This window comes from Bubalus bubalis, chromosome X (assembly GCF_019923935.1).
Source record: "Bubalus bubalis isolate 160015118507 breed Murrah chromosome X, NDDB_SH_1, whole genome shotgun sequence".
NCBI lineage: Eukaryota > Metazoa > Chordata > Mammalia > Artiodactyla > Bovidae > Bubalus > Bubalus bubalis.
Window position 1 is genome coordinate 11,436,971 of NC_059181.1, and position 22,499 is coordinate 11,459,469.

The 22,499-nt window shown below is 45.0% G+C and overlaps 1 protein-coding gene and 1 long non-coding RNA gene across 30 annotated transcripts in view; both read left to right on the forward strand.

The window, feature by feature from the left end:
• The window catches only part of NHS (NHS actin remodeling regulator), a 501,937-nt gene that overhangs the window by 164,069 nt on the left and 315,369 nt on the right, over positions 1-22,499 (forward strand). For 12 of the 29 annotated variants that reach the window (XM_044937036.2, XM_044937040.2, XM_044937048.2 and 9 more), the window contains one exon: positions 18,991-19,049. The exons of 10 other annotated variants lie outside the window; for them this stretch is intronic. The gene's annotated coding sequence lies outside the window, so the exon portion shown is untranslated. 7 more of the 29 variants (XM_044937043.2, XM_044937032.2, XM_044937053.2 and 4 more) reach the window with 4 other exon arrangements.
• Positions 3,572-7,954, forward strand: LOC123331895. The gene is made up of 2 exons (XR_006548704.2): positions 3,572-4,166; positions 6,891-7,954. It is a non-coding gene; the product is annotated as an uncharacterized LOC123331895 (long non-coding RNA).

Below are 22,499 nucleotides of genomic sequence, written 5' to 3' on the forward strand. Positions count from 1 at the left end.
CTACACAATGCCATCAGGAAAGTGTAAATTCCACAGAAGCACTCAGACACATCTTCAATCTCAGGGCTTCTTGTCTATAATGGTCATCACCTTTAAGTTCCAATTATACATGACATCTTTCCTGTTGTCCCGTGTTAGCCCAAACATCTTAAAGATCCACTGATTTTGAATTTTTTTTTTTGCCACTCTTGTGGGTTTCAGGATCTTAGTTTTCTGACCAGGGATTGAACCAAGGCCCATGGCAGTGGAAGTGCTGAGTCGTAACCACTGGACCACCAGGGAATTTCCAATATTTTGAAATTTTAGAACAAAGACAGTTTTAAACGTAGTTGGAATTTTGTTTCGATAGTTCAGTTGAATTTATTTTTACTCTAATAAAAACCGTGAACCACAAGATTTTGTGAGACACTTAAAAACAATCATGGGAAGAGTATCCCCAGAAGAAACCCTCAGTCACAAAACCTCCTGAAAGTTCTTTTCGCATCAAGAATTCCTCATGAATCACATCTTGATAACAAGTTAAAACAGAAGATAATGAGGTAAGAATGGTTTCTGAATGTAAAGCTCCCATTCTAAGGTCTAAATTTGTTGAAATAAGGTTTTGGCGAACCCTCCTAAGCAGACTGTAAGCCCACAAAGGGCAGAGATCCTGTCTAGCTCATCTTTGTAAATGACTAAGACAGGCGTGAGAACATGAGAAGGTTTGAGTGTACTGAAATAGAGCTTCTGAGGACCTGATCATCCATATGATGAAAAATCACTTAATTATGAAACATCTAAGTCCTTCAAAACTGTTGTCATTCAGTTGCTCAGTTGTGTCTGACTTTTTGTGACCCCATGGACTGCAGCACGCCAGCCTTCCCTGTCCATCACCAACTCCTGGAGCTCGCTCAAACTCATGTCCATCGAGTCACTGATGCAATCCAACCATCTCATCCTGTGTTGTCCTCTTCTCCTCCTGCCCTCAATCTTTCCAAGCATCAGGGACTTTTCCGATGAGTCGGCTCTTTGCATCAGGTGGCCAAAGTACTGGAGCATCAGCTTCAGCATCATTCCTTCCAATGAATATTCAGGGTTGATTTCCTTTAGGATGGACTGGTTTGATCTCCTTGCAGTCCAAGGGACTCTCAAAGTTAACCAAGAATAAAATGAAGTTAACAAGAGTTGGAGAGTCTTGGGATCTTAGAGTTGGGAAAGACCTTAGCATCCATCACATCCAACTGCCCACCCAAGGTGGGACTCTTTTTAAAGATGTCCCAAGTGGAAGCCCATTGACTTTCTGTGCCCTCCAAGATTCCTAGGAAAGGCCACCCACATCCCAACTTTGTTACTGGAGAGTTACCACTCTAAAGCAGTCATTACCTACACTGAGACTAAATCTGTCTTTTGGCAGTGCCTGCCTTTTAGTCCTGATCTGTTGTCTGGAGCCATATGGAATCTGCTTATCATCTCTTTTCCAGGACATCATTAAGTGTCTAGAGGTGACTATTATTGTCACTTCTAAGTTTTCTTCATCCCAGATGAAACAACTTTAGTTCCTTCAGCCAGGACTCTTGATGCCGAGTTTCCTGTCCCCTCTACTCTGGTTGCCCCCTGCCACAGGTGGCGAGCAGAAGTGTACCTGTTCCTTTCTCTGTCTGATATCCCCCTAGGACTAAGGTGGCCCTTGTTGCTTTAACCATTTGCAGGACACTGCTGCTGCATGATTGCTCTTATGCCCAACAAACCCCTATCCTTTATGGTGGCAGTTCTTTTACCCGTGGCTTCCTCTGTTCCATTTATGTAGTTGGTATTTTTGAACTTAAATTTCACAAGACTCCCCCATTGTCTCTGTTAAATTGAATCTTGCTTGCTTTGCTCTTTCATTTCCAATCAGTGCTGATGGCTTAAAATCTTGATTCAATGTGTCAGCTACTGCCCACAGCAGTCTGCTCTCTGCAGACATCATAAACATGATTCTAGCCCATCACCCACATCTTTGATAAAATTAATGTTCAGATGGACTCAAGGCCAGAGCCCACTGGCAGGCAGTACTAACAGCATCCCTCCAAGTTGACGTCTGTTAATCGCTGTTCCTTGGGTACCATTGTTGCAGCAGCCCTGAATGCTCCCCCCACCTTCCCATTCAAACCACATTTCTCCACGTTGCCCACAAGATCTATCATCATGAGTGATTGTCAAATGGTTTGCTGAAATCAAGATACCATATGTCTGTAGCATTCCTTTGATCTCCCAGTCTAATAACCCTACTCAAAAGGGAAATGAGGTTAGTCTGGCTCAAACTGGACTCACTCGCAGCCATCAGAGGGGCTATTTAAATGTTCTTGTGTATAATGCATAAAGAGTTTATTTGGGGGAATCTGCTTTGGTGTTGCAGCCATCGAATGACTATAAAGTTGGACAGCAAGAGGACTCTCTGGGTCCTAGAGTCCATCTCTCTGCCTGCGAAGTGCTTGGTTTGTCAAAACCAGAGAATTCAAGTGCTCGTCCCTGCCTTTCTTGGAGGATACCTGGTGAGAACCTTATGTCCCTGTGCTCTGTACCTTCAAGAAAGGTTTGGGATTCATAACGTTCGGAGTGTGCTTGGGCTTAGTTTGAGCAAGGTTGTCAGGTATCTGGTTTATCTCATTGTTGAGAGGAAGCAGACATGTGGTTAAGAAAACGGATGCTGAAGTCTGATCACGTAGTTCAAATCCTGGGTCCTCGCTCTTCATCTGTTATGGGATGGAGATAAACCCAGTGCCTGCTGCATCCAGTTGTTGACAGGACCGGGGAGTCAGATGTTCAGGCACTTAGAGCTGTCCCTGTGAGCCCCTGGTAATTATCGGCTGTTATTTTATTGGAACTATAATTGGATCATGCAGAGTGGGAGGCCCGTGTTCATTTTTTCCAAGTAAGTATAAACGTGTGCCTGAATCTTTGAATTGCTGGCTCAGGGAGAAGGAGACAGCTGACCAAGCAGTGCTCTGTCCCTCTTCGCATTCAGATGGCTCTGAAGATTTCTGTGTCCTTTGTGGCTTCTTTTTGTCATGCAGAGAAGTATCGGAATAAAAAAAAATTGACCAGTGACCTTATCATCCAGATTCACTCATTTATTATATGCCAGACACCCTTTTAGGGGTTTCATCAGTGAACAAGAAGTTACAAGGTGTTTACAGAGGAGAGAGACAATCCATAAACAACAAACCTGACACTTTTAAGGAGATTTCAAAGCATGTTAGTAGGTGATCAGTGGCATGGGCAGAAAAGCTACTAGCACAGCATGAGGGCCATCCGTAGGATTGGAATGAGGTTGCTGGTTTCAATGGGGTGGTCAGGTGAGCCTCATTGAGGAAACAGCATTTAAGTGAAGATTGGGGACATGTGAGGGAATTAATGAGTTCGCGAGCGGAGAGGAAGCGTTTCAGCAGAGGAAACCAGAGCTCCTGCCATGGCGCTGAGGTGACAGCATGCCTTGTGTGATGGAGGGACAGCCCATGCGGTCGAGCGAGCAGGGAGGAGAGTGGCAGGAGAGGAGGCCAGGGAGGGGGCTGGAAGGCGGCTCGGCATTGTCAAGTAGGCCGTTGTGAGTGAGAACTTTGCCTTTTGCGCTGAGTGAAATGGGGACTTGCTGGAGAGTTTCGAGCCTAGCGGTAACATAATTGACTTAGAGTTTAAAAGCATCACTTTGGCTACTGGGCCATGAAGAGACTGTTGAGAGAGGCAGAGGTAGAAATAGACAGTCCAAGTTGGAGGCCATCCTGGTGAGAAGCAGTAGTGGTTTGGTGGAAGTAACCAGAAGCAGCTGGATCCAACTTAGAGCTGTTGGCATCTTTTGTTTCATATTCAGGGCTAGGCAACTCAGCTTATACAGATGGGCCTAAAACTGAAAATGAGAGGAAAGCCCCCCTCCCCTCTTACTCTGCCAGACTTGCTCCAAAAGAAACCAGACTACAGTGTGCCTTGCTCCTTTTAGGAGGAGCAAAAGCAAAATCTCACGTGTCTAATGTGTTTTGTTTGCAAAGCCATTTCTGAATGTTGAGGAGGCAGGCACTTCTGGAGTCTTGATGAATCTTATTTTGCTGTCTCGGAAAAATGGAAAAGGCATCCTAACGGATAGTCTTCTTTAAAAAGTCAGTGTACAGTTTCCATCCAGAGAAATGTTCAGCCCTCAAATGTGTAGCTTGGTGAGTTTTTTATAAATGGACCCACTGTGTAACCCACACTCTGGTTAAGATAGAAATTGTTCCCTCACTTCAGATAGCGTAAGTACTCCTTTAAGGTAAGAAAGCAGCATGTTAACTCTGGTGCTCTTACCTCAGCCCCTGCCAGGGCTGTTGTGTGAATACGGCCATGGAAGATAATGATTCCACAGAAACTTGTGGAGTATCCGGTAGGATCCTACTAAGAACTGGGGATTCCATGTATAGGAGCAAAGGAGCAAACTTCCAGTTCTAAGCTAAGTAAGTGCCAAGGATGCCATGCAGAGCATGATGACTATGATCAATAGTGATGTATATCTGAAAGTTGCTAAGACAGTAAATCTTAAAAGTTCTCATCACTAGAAAAAAAATTGTAATTACGTAAGGTGTGGTGGATGTTAGCTAGGTTTATCGGAGCAATCACTTCACAATATGTGCAAATATTGAACCATTATGTTGCATACCTGAAACTAATATAATGTATGGCAGTTGTACCCCAATTAAGAAACAAGATTGAACGCCAAAAAAAGATTTCTAACAGATTGAAAATAGTGGAGTTTCCTCACTTCATTCTGAGGGCGCTGGCTCTTTACGATGTCTTGGTGGCAGGCGTTAGGGAGAGTTCCATTTGACACAAGGCTAAGAATCTGGCCTCAGAGGCCCCAGGGGTAACTTAGAAATAGGAATTTTCTAAGATAGAGCTAAAGTAGCATTTAAAAAGAGATGGGAAAAAAAAGAACTTGTTACTTTTAGGCAAATTTTTAAGTAGCAGAGAATGCTGATTTGCAACTGTTTTCAGCTGATGCTTGAAGCCTGGCTGGAGGATGAAGAAAGTTGTTTAAAAGATGATTTATTATTATTACATTGAAGTGCATTTAGATGTGTGGGAAAAGGAGCTGTACTCTGGAGTTCAGCTACTCTTGATTTTCGCTACTAGACATCTGAGGGAGGAAAGAACTAGGAGCTAGGGGGAAGGATGACAGCCAGTGAGACATAATGCTCATTAGAATATAATATCAATATTTATGTTTCTCTCCAGTGTGCATCTGGACTCCATTCCTTTAGCCTGGATCTGTATTTTAATAATGCGAGTATAGCTGTGTTTTCAATTTGAATTTCACATCAGAGTTCAGCTGCCTCAGCCAGCCCTCTCTTCACCCCTGAAGTTCTTCCATTTGCAAGATGGCGCGTGTTTCTCAAGACTTTGATTGTGGAGATGAACTTTGTGTGTGGTGTGGGGAGTGCAGCATGAATAAATACCACAGAAATCCTTCTCCATGTGACAGCCATAGGGCTTTTTGCCTTGTAAACAGGAGATAAGGATGCTTCAAAGTTTGGGGCAGTGTTGGGGGAGAGTGGGCAAACTGAGGAAAGACACTGGGAAGGATGTCATGGAAAGTTTGTGGAGAGTTTCACTTGGGTTAAATGCCTTCAGTGTGAGAGAAGAGATTTTGGAACCCTCCTCAGGTATCAGATGTCACTAGGGCTCAGCTGGCAAAGTTTGAGCCTTCACTAATTAAAACTAATCCAATTGCATGAAGGAACATATGTTGCATAAGGTTGCTGCTTGTGTGGTTTTATTTTAACCCTTTCCCCATAGCCTAAACCCAGCAAATCTCAGCCTCGTGATAGGGTGAGAGGTGATAGTGAGAAATGAGATTCACTTCCAAACACATTTGAGTAAAGACAGTGAATGGTGTAGACTATAAAAGAGTGTTGGCTGGTCAGGGTAAATTTTTGAAGCCCTTTTGGGTTTTCTTGATGGATTTGTCAGTTCTGAGTTTTTAAACAGCTATTGAGTGAGAAGGAAATGGCAGCCCACTCCAGTATTCATGCGTGGAGAACCAGGCATGCCTGGACAGAGGAGCCTTGGGGGCTACAGTCCACGGGGTCACAGAGTCGGACACGACTGAAGCGACTTAGCACATTGAATGAGAAGGAAAATTAAAAACAAAACAAAACAAAAACAAAAACACCAAAACCCTCCTTGACTTCTCAGGATGGACTTGGTTTTCTTTCTGTATTGCTCTGTACTCCTTTCTGTGGCCTGTTCACCTTGGTTGAGTCAATCCCTCTTGAGGAAGCTTGAGTTCAGGGTTTATACCCGGAAGGTTGGGATTTTTGTCCTGATCACAGGTTGCATTCCTGACCCCAGCTGCCTTTCTCATCAAAGGCCATGTTGACCTCTGATTCTCTCAGTTCTGACACTTGCCAGCTGTGCGACTTTGGTCAAATTTGTAGTCTTTTTGGTCTTAGTTTCCTCATCTGTGAAATGGGAATACTTTTAGGACTAATCACAGAGAATCTTCACAACAATCTTGTTGAGTGAAGCTGGAGTACCTCAGTCCATGGACAGCTCCGGCAGCGTGTGCCGTATCCACAGAAGACATAGTAAGGCTAAGGAATACCTGGTGCCATCAGTGCTCCTGTTTTTGTTGTTGTTTTATCATTATCAGGGGGCTTGAGTAAAGGAAATAGATGGAACAATGCGTAAAACTCAGCCTCTATGGCTCCTCAACCAGCATAAATATTCCGGCCAGCTGGATGCATGGTGAAAATGAGAGTGGCCTTCCACTGATGGCCTGGCTGAGGACGTGTGCCATTGTGGAAGTGGCGCTGAGTGTGGATACCCAAGCCCTCCTTTTCTGGGCTGGTCTGTATCATGTCCTGTAATGACTCACCCAGGGCTTTGTGTTCTGCTCCCTGCAGTCCGACACCAGGCGTGGGACATCTAGCAGAAGAAAGAAGAGGACCGATCTGAGTAGACTGTGACAGAGAATTCCTAGGGTGCTCACCAGCTCTTTCCCTTTCCCCCGGGCAACACAGCTCTACTGCATTTCCCAGCTCCCCTTGCAGTTAGGTGGGACCATGTGACTGAGTTCTGTCCAGTGGAAGGTGGAAGGGGTAATTACTCTACTCTGGGATGGGCTTATAAAAGCTCGTGCATAGCCCTCTGAAGTTTATTTCTTCCCCACTGTGCTGGCTGCATGCAGAGGATTTAGAAGACTCCAAGGCCCTCAGGGGTGGTAGAGCCGTCAGACAGAAGGAGCCCTGGGTCCCAGAGTTACCGCATAGAAGGCTGTCTGCCACCACCTGATCGGCTTTCACATGAAGGAGAAGTGAACTCTTCTTGTGAGATTTAGGGGACATTTCTTACAGCAATTAACTGACCCTGACTGACATAGAGGTACAGCACAGGGAGAAAAAAGGTCTGGTTTTCCTGAAAATGAACAGATGACAAAAGTACTCCAAAGTATTTGGCATCATTTCATGAAATAAAAGAGACTTTAAACTGTATAGTCTTTTTTTTTTTTTCCTGAGAGACATAAAGAGCTTCTGTGTGGGACCAGAGCAGGGTAACAGCTTTTCTCAAATAAGCAAATGCAAATAAAAACTTGTTAACAGAATTGTAGTTTCTAGAGAAATGTTGCTACCTGGAATGGAAAGAATGCATTCATATTCGTTCATTCATTCTCTTTCTCTCCCCACATATAAAAATGATATACATATATTTGTAACACTTTTAAGAGCTACTTATAAAGCAACATGCCCAAGTTATAAGTTTGCAGCTCAGTGAATTTTTACACATTGGACACACCTCTTTAACTAGAACCTGGAATGAGAAACGGCATTCACAGCCCTCTGGAAATCCTGAAACTTCCTTTCCTGTCACACCTCCCCAGGTGGCCATTATCTTGACTTCTAATGTTGTGGAATCATCCAGTATGTGCTTTTTGATACATGGATATTGTTTTTTTTTGGTCAAAATTTTATTTATGTTTTACGTAGGTGTAGTTCATTTATTTACATTGCTATATAGTATTCCTCTGTACCATAGTTTATTTGTTCATTCTATTATTGATGGGCGTTTGGACTAAGCAATAGTCTCGTTCTGTTTTTCTGGAGTGTCAAGATGATGACTGATCCTTAATGGCCAAGTCTGGTGTCTAAAATGAAGGAAATGTGATTTGCTTCAAAGGACCTGTTTTTCTGCCTCTCTTTCTATTAAAGCACAGCTATAGGGCATTTTGATTCTCAGATGAGGCCTCTTCACAAAGCTAGGTTTCAAGTTATTGGCAAAATCTGTGTCATCAGAGTTTGATGTTGGAATCTTGATTGGTGCTGCTTCAGCTCTTCGTTTGTGAGGAGGAGGATTCTTGTGGGTTTTCAGATTGCTTCCTTTCCTTGGGGAGGGACTGGAGGAAGAAGAGTCCTGAGTCCTCTAATCCCTTGAAGGGATTAGCTTTAGAGCTGGTGGGAGTTACCTGGACCATCAAGATTTTATGCAGAATTTAGGCAGAGCAGAACATTTCCTCAGAAGGGCAAGAGACAAAGAGGGGAAAGCCTTTCTGTCCCCCTAACAGGGTTTATTTTTGTGGCTCTGCTTTCAGGATCTTGGATTTCTGACCTGGACTAGATGGAACTTTGTGGCTTCTGGGGGTTGAAAAGCCTTCAAGCAAATGGGGGGGGGGTGCTTCCTTTGTGGCTCAGCTGGTAAAGAATCTGCCTGCAATACGGGAGACCTGGGTTTGATCCCTGGGTTGGGAAGATCCCCTGGAGAAGGGAATGGCTACCCACTCCAGTATTCTGGTCTGGAGAATTCCATGAACTATACAGTCTGTGGGGTCACAAAGAGTCAGACACGACTGAGCAACTTTCACTTCACTTCACTTCAAGCAAACTCTTAAAAACTGCCCACCGGACTTTCTTTCAAACCCCTGGCACAAGCTAGCTTTCCAGACTCCACTGCCAAGGCTGGTGGTCCTGGATCCCATGAGTAGTATAATCCCCCTAATCGCACTAACCTCCCAGGTTTCCTCACTCTTTAGCTTGAAATGAGCCTGATGGGAGAATTCAGGCCTGACTCTTTGAGTCTGAGCTGTCTCCTTCAAGCCTCCTGAGAATATGTGCGACCTCCTGGAGACCCAGGCAGCCCCCTGGGGTGCTGGGTGTTTTGTTAGAGCTTTTGGTTCCTTTGGAGCTTCCCTGGTGGTTCAGATGGTAAAGCGTCTGCCTGCAGTGCAGGAGACCCGGGTTTGATCCCTGGGTTGGGAAGATCTCCTGGAGAAGGAAATGGCAACCCACTCCAGTATTCTTGCCTGGAGAATCCCACGGATGGAGGAGCATGGTAGGCTACAGTCCATGGGGTCGCAAAGAGTCGGACACAACTGATTGACTTCACTTTGGTTCCTTTAGCTGTGAAGGTGTGTGATGCCCCTAGGGGACCCTGATGCTGAGTGACACACAGCTGGGCCTTTGAAAGTGGGTTTTTATAACAAATTGGAACATGGTTTTCAACTTGACTATACTTCGCTATATTCCTTTTCCCAGCTAGAGGATAAGTGAGCTGAGTTTTTTCATGAGGGAACTGCTTTGGAACATTAACTGAGATTTTCTTCAAATGTAGAGGAGACGGTAACTGACTTTTTGGCTTTTAAGCCCTGGAGGCCTGGTGCAAGCACTCTGTAAGGTCAGAAATGGCAGGTGGGGTTGTGGCAGGTGGGTGGGATGTACTTTTCTCTACTTATCAGATGGGAAGTGCAGAGAGCTTTATGCAGAATAAGAGGCCTTTAAGAATGCAGATTTACTCTTGAGGACCTGGGTACCTCCTGCTTAAACCCCCTGCTCACCAGCTACCCTGCTCTTGGGGATGGGGTGCACAGTCAGGACGAGGGTCTACAGTTTCTTCTTCTTCACCCTTTGAATTTTTTCTGTAGCCTGACCCCTCCCAAGTTTCTAGAAAATGGCTACATTTTTTCCGAGATGACTGTCATGAAGGGGATTCTTCTAGATGTGTTCAGGCGGACATCAAGCAAATTCATGGGCGCACACACATTCCCTTAACATCTGTTGTGTGACTGCTTTCTGCTGGTACATTACTTCATAAGCCCCTCAAATTACTGTGATGCAAATGTGGAAAATTTTTTGGTAGTTGAGGAAACGGAGGCTCGAGGCTCCAGGCTCCACTGGTGGCTGGAAGGGCACACTGCTTAAAAGGGCTTCAGCCAGGATCCACATGTGACGTTAGCTTTGGTCTTCCATTTACCCTGCCCAGCTCCTGTGTGTTTGGGCCTGATGTCTCCCTCCATCACCACCCGATCGCTACTGCCATAGCCTTCTGCCTCCAGGTTATGATGGGGAAGCAGAGGCAAAAAAAAAAAAAAAAAAAAGAAATAGACCAAAAACATACAGACGGTGTACAGGTAGGACCTTGGATGCTCAGGAGGGCTGGGATTGTGCCTCTGGACAGAAGGGTTCCTGAGTCAAGGAGACCCAGCCGTTTCCGATGTGTGATGATAAGAGGCAGTGGCTGCACATCTGGCTATAACTAATTCATTGTTCTGTTGTAACTTAGTAGGTTGGATAAGGTGAAAGCAGTGGCTGTAGCAGGAATCATTTTCGATACTAAGGCCTTTACCACCTAGACCCAAAGGATTCACCTCCTGGATACACAGGATTCTCTTCTAGTTCAGTGGTTGCCTATTTGTATGCTGTAGTGTCGCTTGAAGGCAGGTGTAAATTAACTGTGAGTGGCCTCAATTCAGATAACTAATCAACTCAGATTAAAATAAATTGCCATTTTTTAATTTATTCCAATCGGCCAAAATGAAACACTGATAATGACCAGGTTTGGGGTGGGAATGAAAATGGGGTGGATATAAGGGTACTTTCAGACATTGCTGATAGATGTGTGGAACTGGTATAAATTTTCTGGTAGGCAGTTGGCCTGTATGAAATGAATATATCAAAAAGCTGTGTGCCAGAGATGTTGTTTCAAAATTTAACCTGAGAAAATAAGTATATAAGTTGAACAAAAGAATGTATAGATGCCTCGGTGTTGCTTAGAATTAAGAGTTACTGGGCAGTAGTAATTAGTAATTAGTAATAAGTGATTAGCAATAAAAAATTGATCGAACAAGCAGCATTACTATATATTGGCCAGCAAACAACATTACTACATATTGTAACAGTGAAACAGACTATTGCCATTAAAATAATACAAATAGATATTTATTAACTCAAAATTATGTTTATGATATATTCCAAAGGTAAAAACACTTACCACTAAATAGTATGCAGATTATTGCATGTCTATTAAGAGGATGTAGGAATATTGGGAGAAAATGTCTGGAAGGATATATACCAAATCAGTACTTTGTACAAAATGTTTTATCATGATCCACAGTGAAAAACACATTTTACATTTGTGACCCTGTAGATGAATGTGGCTGGAACAATAGTTTTATCAACAATACTTACTTTTCTCTAATGCATTCTGATGTATTTTTTTTTCTTTTTTACTATCTTATTCTATCTTTCCCTCTTGTATTCTACTTTATTCAAATTCCATTTTCTTCTCTTCTTTTTTCTGTTTCCTTTTTTAAGATGCTGGTCACGACCTACTAAGATGATTTCATGATTTCCTAATGGACTACAAGCCATAGTTTGAAAAGCACTGCTCTAGAATACATAGAAAAGTAGAGTGGTTATCTCTAGCAGGTGGGATTATACTAGATCATTTTTTTTTTTTTTTTGAGAAAGGAGGTCCTTTTTGCTTTTCGATGTTACTAGTATGATATAAGGGCTAATGAAAGTTTTAAAAGGACATAATGATTCCATTGAAAAACAACTTTTAAGGAATATAAATATTGACTGCATAAAATATGTATGTATCAGGGATTCCCTGATAGCTCAGTTGGTAAAGAATCTGCCTGCAGTGTAGGAGACCCCAGTTTGATTCCTGGGTCGGGAAGATCCACTGGAGAAGGGATAGGCTACCCACTCCAGTATACTTGGGCTTCCCTTTCGGCTCAGTTGGTAAAGAATCTGCCCTCAATGCAGGAGACCTGGGTTCGATCCCTGAGTTGGGAAGATCCCCTGGAGAAGGGAAAGGCTACCCACTCCAGTATTCTGGCCTGGAGAATTCCATGGACTGTACAGTCCATTGGGCCACCAAGAGTCGGACAGGACTGAGCGACTTTCACTTTACATCATAATTATTGGGCATGCACAGTGTTCTGGGGAGCTTAAAGAACTTTATGGAAGAACTGATATATCCATTGAGGCACACAGTTTAAATAGTAGAATAATAAGACAATTAAACATGACTGAATCTCTTTAAGGGCTTCCCTTGTGGCTCAGCTGGTAAAGAATCCACCTGCAATGCAGGAGACCTGAGTTCAATCCCTGGGTTGGGAAGACCCCCTGGAGAAGGGAAAGGCTACCCACTCCAGTATTCTGGCCTGGAGAATTCCATGGACCGTCGCAAAGATCTCTTCAAACTCAAAAGGTCACCAGGCATCCATTTGTTGTTGTTCAGTTGCTAAGTCATGTCCGATGCTCTGCACCCCTATGGACTGCAGCACACCAGGCTTCCCTGTCCTCCCAGAGTTGGCTCAAATTCATGTCCATTGAGTGGGTGATACTATCTCACCACCTCTTCCTCTGCCATCCCCTTCTCCTCCTGCCCTCCATCTTTCCCACCATCAGAGTCTTTTCCAATGAGTCAGCTCTTCTCATCAGGTGGCCAAAGTTTTGGAGCTTCACCTTTCAATGAACCAACCCTGATTTCCTTTAGGGTTGACTGGTTTTTATCTCCTTGCTGTCCAAGGGAATCTCAAGTCTTCTCCAGCACCACAATCCAAAAGTATCAATTCTTTGGTGCTCAGCCTTCTTTATGGTACAATTCTCACATCCATACATGACTACTGGAAAAACCATAGCTTTGACTGTATGGACCTTTGTCAGCAAAGTGATGTCTCTGCTGTTTAATATACTGTCTTGTCATAGCTTTCTTTCCAAGGAGCCAGCGTCTTTTAATTTCATGGCTGCAGTCACCATCTGCAGTGACTTTGGATCCCAAGAAAATAATGTCTGTCACTGTTCCCACTTTTTCCCCTTCAGTTTGCCATGAAGTGATGGGACTGAATGCCATGATCTTGGTTTTTTGAATGCTGAGTTTCAAGCCAGCTTCGTCACTCTACTCTTTCACCCTCATCAAGAGGCTCTTTAGTTCCTCTTTACTTTCTGCCATTAGAGTGGTATCATCTGCATATCTAAGGTTGTTATTTCTGTTGGCAATCTTGATTCCAGCTTATGATTCATCCAGCCCAGCATTTCACATGATGTACTCTGCATCTAAGTTAACCAAGCTGGGTGACAGTATACAGTCTTGTTGTATTCCTTTCCCAATTTTGAACCAATCTGTTGTTCCGTGTCTGTTGTCTAACTGTTGCTTCTTGACCTGCGTGCAGGTTTCTCAGGAGACAGGTAAGGTGGTCTGGTACTCCCATCTCTTTAAAGCATGCCTACTTACTGCTTTACCCCAGCGATACTGCATTAGTTCTCTGGGATTTATTTCTATTTCTGTTCCAGATTGCACTTTGTCATGCTCATTCCCCACCTTAAAAGAAATAGATATTAAATTCATCAGACTACTTTCTGGCCACATTATCTTGGCTTACAGCCCTGTCAAACTTAACCTCCTTTAAAGCTAAAGATGATTTTAAATGGAAAGTAGTCATTAAGAACTTAGAGCAAGAAGCAGAGGCTTTAACAGAGGACAGGAACAGTCCCTGCTGTCAGCACACAGCTGGAAATCTGCAGAGCCCACCCCAGAACCCCACCAAGCCAAAGTGGGTGGCATATGAAGTGAGCTTTCTCTGAGAAACAGTGGACAAATGGGGCAGAGATTTCTGCAGACAGTTGTGTTTATGTAGGGCATAAGCAAATCTTTGGGCATGCATGCCAGCTGTCAAGTGGGGGAGGGTGATCCATAGGGTTGGGTTTGGGAAGAGGCTGCCTGGCATTTTCAAGGTTGGGCCTGAGGAGAGATGCTTCCTGTCCTTGGAGGGAATTAATGATAGGAAATCTGAGAAAATAACTGGGGTTGCTTTCCAAGAGGTACTAATTTAGTTACTGTTGTTTCAGACATTCTGCCGAGAGTAATCTGACAATGCTAAAAATGTTATTTGGAGCCATGGCCTTCCGCTAAGGGAGAAGTCTGGATTCATTCTATCTTTGAAACATTGTGAATAACATGTCACAGTTACTCATGTGCTCGTTTACGTATTCATTTATTATCTGATGAATTATCCATTCATGTGGTCATTTGTTCATTCATTTATTCTTTCATCCATCCACCCACCCATCCATTTAAGCATCTGCTTACTTGATATTCTTGGCTAGATGCTTTGTATTGTGGGGCACATGGCAAGCATGGAAGTAGGGAAGGAATTCTAAAAGGAGGAAGAGCAGTCTGTAGTTGAGTTGCTCATAGTCTGGCAGCACAGACAGATAAGTAAACAAGTACTTACTACATAGTGTGGGCAGTGCTACTAGAGGGGCCAACCTGGCTTGATTGTGCAAAACTAAGTCTCCCCTCCAGGCTTGGAATCATGGGATGTTAGCCCAGAAGAAGCCTTAGAGAAACTGAATGGCACAATGCTTTCCAGGCCTGATCCACAGCTTTCTGGGGTACCATTTCAGGGAGTGCAGGTGGGAGAAAGATGGCGGAGTTAGAGGAAAGCTGAACAGATGGGGTTTAGCTTCTTCAAGAACCAGAGCAGGTCCTTTTTCATCTGTTTCATATATTGAGGTTCCTTGTAGAATATCTTCTGAGGAAGGGCCTTGTCTACTAAATGATGTTTACCAAACACTGGACCAGTCTACCATCCTTCCTTGTTTCTCTGCTTTCGACACTGAGGTCCAAAAAGGTCGAGTGGTTTATCCAAGGTTCTCAAATTGGTTAGTTAGCAATCCAGGAATAGCCCTGGTCTTCTGATTCAGGCAGACATTACCTCTGTATCAGTTAGCTTTTGTTTTGTAACAGATAACCCCCAAACTTCGTGGCTCAAAACTACCACCATTTATTTAGCCCATAAGTCTATGAGTTGGCAATTGGGTCATTCTTCTAGTCTTAGCTGAGCTCCCTCTGGTCAGTGACAAGTTGCAGATTAGCTGTCAAGCCACCTTAGAACAGGCCAGTCTAAGATGGCCTTCCATTTGAGGGATGGCTGGCTATTGGCTGGGGTAAGGAGGTCCCTGAGCTTGGAATCGGTCATCATCAGCAGGATTCCAGCAGAGCAGGGAAACGTGCATAACCTCTTGAGGCCTGGGCTTAGGGCTGGTCAAAGGAAATCACAAGACCAACTCAAACTCAGGTGGTGGAGAAAGAGACTCTACTACTTCACTGGAGAGTAGTAAGGGGTGTGGACACAGGAAGGGAAGAATCATTGCCCTTTTTGCTATCTGCCACAAGAATACCGAGTTATTACTGTATCTTGTCTCCTTAATTTGGGCACTGGAAAAAGTTCCAAAGCCATCTTTATAAGAAGACCATAGCCATTACTCTGTCTATAGACTATGAAGCCTCTTGCCTACTTGAGTTTTTTAATTCTTTGTGTTATAGACAGGTGGTATTTACTGCTTATGGTAAGGGATACTGTACCTTAAGAACATCCCTGCCTTAATCCCAGTCACAGTCTTCGCATCAATAGCCCTTTTCCATGGAAAGGGCCTTTCAGCTCTTGTTTACCCTGATTCTCATCATTTCCATAAACATGTATTGAGTGACTCCTATGTATTAGACATATCACTAGATATTGAGGATACAAATACATCTAAGGAGGGCCCCTAACCTCAGGTAACTCACAGTCTAGAAGGGAAGGAGGAAAGGTAAATGGATTACTATAGTGGAAATATGGGGAAGTGGGCTGCATGTTGAATTTCTTTTTAGTGGTCTTTATTCACTTTGTAATTAGAAGGTGCAGGCACATGGTCCTCTAAGTAGATGCAGAGAAAGCATTCAAGAAAATTCAGCACACTTTCATGGCAAAAACATTGAACACACTAGGAATAGATGAGGACTTCCTCAACCTGATAAAGGCCATCTGTGAAAAAGTGATGGCAGACATCACATTTTGTAGTGCAAAGCTAGGAGTTAGCAGATACAAACTACTGTATATAAAATAGATAAACTAGGTCCTATTGTATAGGGAACTATATTCAACATCCTGTAATAAATGATAGTGGAAAAGAATAAGAAAAATATATATTATATATGTATAACTGAATCAGTGTTTGTTTCAACATTGTAAGGTTTTTTTTTTTTTTTGTGAGGTATAGAGGATGTTAGGAAACTTGAGAGAAACGATAACAGTTTGGAGTCTTCACTCAAATGAATAGGGGGAGGAGCTGTGTGAGTTAACACTTGGCCAGCTCCTGCAACCAGCCGCCCCCAACTTTGGGCGGTGGAGCACAGGAAAGGTTTCTTTCAACCAGTAGTGTGACCCTGGTCAGGTCACCATCCTCAGCGATCGTTTCTTCCCCAAATGCTGACTCAGGGACCTAGGTTCTTTCCATCTTTGATCTGTACCCTTGTTGAGAACTTGGGTGCCCTCTCCTTCTAGCTGCCGGGTGGGAAAGAGAGAGTGGAGGATTGAGTTTGTGATCCAGGCCCAGCTGAGGACCTGTAAGTTCTCTTTCACTCACATTCCAGTGGCCAGACCTCGGTCCCATGGCCACACTGCGATGCGGGGGAGGTTGGTGCGTGCAGTCTGCCCATGTGTCCGAGAAGAAAGGAAACAGGTATGCCAACCAGCTAGCCAGCCTCTGCCACATGGGTGGACCAAGGGCAGGGAGAAGGATGGCCCACTGCTGAGACAGGCCCAGCTTCGTTTCTTCCCTCTGTTCTTGGTGGAACGGTCCCAGGTCCACAGTACTGCTACAGGGCACATTCCTGTGATGCCTGTCGCCTGCTTCCCTTAGTAATGCCTGGGGAGGGAAATGAAGAGCCAGGGCAACCTGGAGCATTTGAGCATCTCACCGATGGAATGATAGAGCCACGTTGTCCTTCAGAGGGGAGCCAGAGATGAATGTGGGAAATAAAATGCTGTTTCTTTGTGCTCAGACATGGGATGAATAAAAATAAGGATCTGTCCCCTTTTAAGATTGTGCTTTAAATAGAAATCTGCCCCAGGCCCTTCTTGATCTTTTCTTCTTGGCTCCCTTGGAGTGTCCTTCACTCCCAGACACAGCTGCTCCTTTGTGGCCGAGGGGCTTGAGCTCTGCTTGGGGACCAGGTGGCCTGAGTGGATCCCTTCCTCCTCCAGGTGCCTCTGTTTTCAGGGCTGCCTGGACAGCTCTAGTATTTTAGTGACATTTCTGTAGCAATTGTCCCTGCCCTTCTAGGCAAGCACTGCCCATCTTTCTGACAGCCTGTTTGGTTGTGTCTGGCTGCTAAGGCCATAGTGGAAACCACCTCATCGTCCTGTCCTTGTTTTCGGTGGCACTTGTCTTGGGGTGGGTGCTTAATGAGCTTTGTTTATGGAGAGTGTAAGATGGAATAAGAGCGCCCCTTCCTTTGTGGCATCAGCCCCCGTGGGCTTTGCTGAAAGTCCTGCTGGGACCTTGAAGACAGGCTGGCAGGTAGAGAGGAAGGGAAGCACCGGGGCCAGGGAGAAGTGATTCTGCTGAGATTAGGCCCCTAGAGAAGATGGCCAACTGTCCAAATCATGATGGCCGAGGATTGGGGTCATTGTGGGTGGGGTCTGGGCTGACATCGGTGCCCAAGGGTCTGGCGCACAGAAGAGATTTCTGGTTGGTCATCGTGCTTGCCTGTCTTCCTCTCTCCTAATCCATTGCCTACACTCCTGCAGAGCGCATCTGACAAGGCACAAATCCAATCACATAACTCCTCAGTTCACATTCTTCCGTGGTCTCTTACTGCTCTTCCTGGTAGCATCTAAATGAATTGGTTTCGGGACCACATGACTGGTCCCAGCCTCTCACCAGCCTCACCTCTTCATTCATTTCCCTAGACTCATGGCTCTGGGCCAAGGTCTAAGATTGCTCAGAGTCCTCTTACATGCCAAGCTCTAGAGCTCCTCCAGCTTTGTCTGGTCCTGGCCCTCATGCCCCTTTCGCTGAGTTGCCTTGTTGACTAAGCCCTTCACTGAGCCAACTGCCACTGTACTCTGTGTCTCCCTCTCCACACCAGTAATCTTGCTCTGTTGTAATTTCCTGTTTGTTTTTGGGCTCTTTCACAAAGCCAAAAACTTCATAGGCTCAGGGGCCATGTCTCGTTCCCCATCATGCTCCCAGCTGCATTAGTGAGGGTAGACTGATTTCTGCAACAAAGAACTCCAGACATCTAAGTCACCAAATAAAACACAAGTTTTATTTCTTGCCCACATAATACTTCGTTGTGGGTGTTCAGTAGATGGTCTTCCACAGGCTATTCAGAAATCTAGGTCCCTTTCTTGTGGCAGCTCTCTTGTCCCCTAGGACTGTTCTCTCTTTCCAAGTCTGCCTCTGACAGGCAAATGGGAGAAGGCACATGGAGATCATATAGGACGGTTTTTACAGTCATGCCCGGAAGTTGGGTGCTTCTACCCATATTCCTTTGGCCAGAACACAGTCATGTGACTGCATACAATTTCAAGGGATGCTGGGAAATGTCATTCAGTGGTGAGCAGGCTGGGTGAGCAAGTAGCTAGTCTCTGATATCCCAGTGCTTACCTCGCACATGGTAGGAACTGAGTAAATCATTGTTGAATTTGTTGAATGAGTCAACATTATATGCTAGGCTCTATCTTGATTCTTAGGCAATTCAATTTCCTCATCAAGAGGGACAGATCACAGAGAAAGTGCCCAGCGGGTTCCAGGGGCCTGAGCGCCATGGAAGTGTTCCAGACAGTGGTAGAGGGAAGGGCAGTGTTGTCGGAGAATCTGGCATCCAGACAGTGAGGTGCTACCCTTCCCAGTCCTCCAGGGGAAGAGATTTTTATACCAAAATTTATTTTCTCAGGAGGGGACAAAGGAGATAACAGAAAGGAGGAGTGAGGACTGCTTCTTTAACTTTAGAAGGTAATGGTGTCAGCTTTCTCTACACGTTGCTCCTAGGTGTGTGGGGGAAGCGCGTGGCATGCCCATGCATGTGCCCAGCTGCCTCTTACTCTCCTGCCCGGGAGGGAGCAGGTATGTAACACATGTGACGTGTCCATTCTCCCTTGTGTGGTCAGAGCATCCCAGAGGCCATGCTCCCTTCTGATTGAAGTGTCCACCTGGGCTTCCCCTACACCCCAGCCCCCTTTGGGTGCAACACCTCATTCTCCACACGGATAGGAAGGTGCAAGAGAACCACCTGGTGAGAGCTACTGGTGACCAGCAATTTAGCTTGCAAATTAGCCTCCAAGACTCACCTTCTGGATAGGCTGGGATATAATAACTCCTTGACTGTGGGTGGCTCCAGAATCTTCTGAAGCACTTTCCCACACCTTATCTCATTTCACCCTCATCACAGCACGGTGAGGTCAGAAGAGCCAAGGGTGATTATGTCTGCTTTACAGATGAGTGAACTGAGGCTCGCACCACTCCGCTGACTTTCCCAAGCCCACGTGGCTGCTCTTCCACGCTGGCTATTTCCACCGCGAGCCCCATTGCTCAAATCGGCAGACTGCATTCCAGAAGATTCCCCCTTAGCTTGCAATTCATGAGGCTGCAAATGTGTCTGATGGCCACCCTTCCCTGTCAGCACTGCCCGTGTACTTTCCCGTCGATAAGCAGCAGGTCTGCCGGGAGCTGCCACAAGGTCCTCTCCTGTGTTCAGATCCTGTGCCTTGTGGATCGTGGCCTCCCCCAAGTGTTGGTGGAGAAGACAAGAGACAGTGAAAACCATTTTCAAGTTGCACCCCAGTTACTTATAGCAGGGTCTAGGAGGGTTGTGTCATGGGGCTCTTTCTGATTAAAACAAAATAAAACCCCAGAATGCCCAGGGCCAGGATGTTTGCATAACTGTCCGTGTGCACGCTTGCTGGCAAGCACGAGTGTCATATTCCCAGGACCCGTGAACACTCTCTTCCGACCTCACTCAGATGGAAAGCCGACATTAACCTTGCTATCCTGTCTAATTAAAGGCAAAGCCTGTAGTTTGCCCAGGTCTATCATAATCTGGTTTCTGGGCGTTGCCAGCACAGAGGAGGAGGGAAATGCTGCAGGTTGTCTGTAATGTAGGAGGATGCTGGAAGGGGCAGAGGGGTCAGGATGGGGTCCTTAACCACAGAACCCAGAGTAGAGTTTCCAGCATCCAGACCTTCACAGTGCAAAGAAGGTGTCTGGCTGGAGGAAAGGATGGCTGATGTCAGTTCCTAAACCTCCTCCCTCCATCCCACTGGCTCTGGTATGCTGGGAAACCTGTGTCTTCTGCCGTGGTCTCCCCTGCCTTGTTTTCCCCGGAGCAGAGCATGACCTCCATCTAATAGACTCTCAGCAAATCTCTTCCCATATTGAAGCATTAATGTAGTAAATCCAGAGTTGGGGGAGATTGTGGTGTTTAGTCTTCTGCCATCAGAGACTTATTTATTACCACTTTTTTTCTGTTTTCCTTTATCTTGCTCTCTGCTGCTGCTGCTGCTAAGTCGCTTCAGTTGTGTCCGACTCTGTGCACCCCATAGATGGCAGCCCACCAGGCTCCGCCTTCCCTGGGATTCTCCAGGCAAGAATACTGGAGTGGGTTGCCATTTCCTTCTCCAATGCATGAAAGTAAAAAGTGAAAGTGAAGTCGCTCAGTCGTGTTCGACTCTTAGCAACCCCATGGACTGCAGCCCACCAGGCTCCTCCATCCATGGGATTTTCCAGGCAAGAGTACTGGAGTGGGGTGCCATTGCCTTCTCTGATTTTGCTCTCTACTCATCCCTATAAACCATATTTTGAAGCCTTCCTCCAATTTCTCACTTTTCCTGATAGTAATAAAAAACCCAATTGGGATGACATCTGTGCTTCATCTCCTAGGGAAGATAACCCAGTTTTTCTCTAACAGAGAAGTTATGGGTCTCCTGTGATCTGGCCTAAGGTCCCTTGTGAGAGACTGGCATGAAGTGATGCCTGATCTGAGAGATTTGAGGAAAGGCTCTGGACAGCAGGCTCTCTCTAAGGAATACTGATGTTGCTTTTTGGAGGCATTATTTTGCCAGGATTCAGGTAAGAATTCAAACCTGCTTCTCTTACCCTTCACGAGAGTCTAATGGTATGCTTACTTCAGATACTGTGCTGTGTGCTACACAATGACCACTTGCTTTGAATTGTATATGAAGACATGTTATCATAGAACCTTTTCTGTGAGCCAAGCATTTGCCTAGTGGAGCTTAGGATGAGGCTGTTACTAGTTCATCTTTTGGGATCCCTTGCTATTTATTAATACAAGGCCTTCCCTGGTGGTTCAGTGGTAAAGAACCCGCTTGCCAGTGCAGGAGATGAGGGTTTGATCCCTGGGTCAGGAAGATCCCCTGTAGAAGGAAATGGCAATCCACTCCAGCTATTCTTGCCTAGGAAATCCTATGGACAGAGGAGCCTGGCAGGCTACAGTCAATGGGGTCAGGGAAGGATCGGACACGACTTAGTGACTAAACAACAACAAGCTATTTACAAGGCACCATAGTGGTCAGACTTCTTTCATGATCTTCCAGGGCAAGTCAGTCAGTCTGAGACCAACTCAGGGAGAAGATGGCAAGGTTCTGAAGATAATAGTACCACCATGTGGTGAGAAGGCCATAGAGTGTTTGTCATGATTGAGCAGCATATATACTTCTATGAAAGCGATGAGTTAATAATTATGTATTACCTAGTCCAAATCCCAACACGATATTTAATATAGCTTGTGGTAGGTGCTCAGCAAGTATTGGTGGGACTGAAGTAATGTGTTTACTCAGTATATTTTCCATTAGATTGTGAGTTCTTTGGCATCAGAGCCAATGTGTTCATGTCATTGGCCTTTATGTCCCCAGCTCCATGCCCAGTGCCTAACACCTATCTGTCTGCCATGGATTGTTCAAATCTGTCCTTCCTTAGAATGAGGTCTTTTTATCCTAGCGTCTTAGTCCTGAGAGAAATTCCTTTCATGTGATCACCAACTTATCTCATTGTATCCCCATGTGACTAGTCCCAATGTGTATCAGCATGCCAGAATGAAACACTACTGACTGGGTGGCCTAAACAACAGAAATTTATTTCTCACAGTAATGAGGCTGGAAGTCCAAGGTCAGGGTTCTGGTCAATTCAGTATCTGGTGAGAGTTCTCTTCCTGGCTTGAAAATGGCCCCTTTCTCACTGTGTCTTCACATGGTAGAGAGAGAGAGAGAGAGAGAGAGAGAGAGAGAGAGAGTTCTCTGGTATTGCTTCTCCTAAGGACCCTAATTCTGTTGGATCAGGACCCCATTCTTATGACCTTTTTTAACTTGAATTAGTTCCTTAGAGGATCCATCTCCAAATACAGCCCCTGAGGGATTAGAACTTTACAGTATGAATTTTGGGGGGAACATA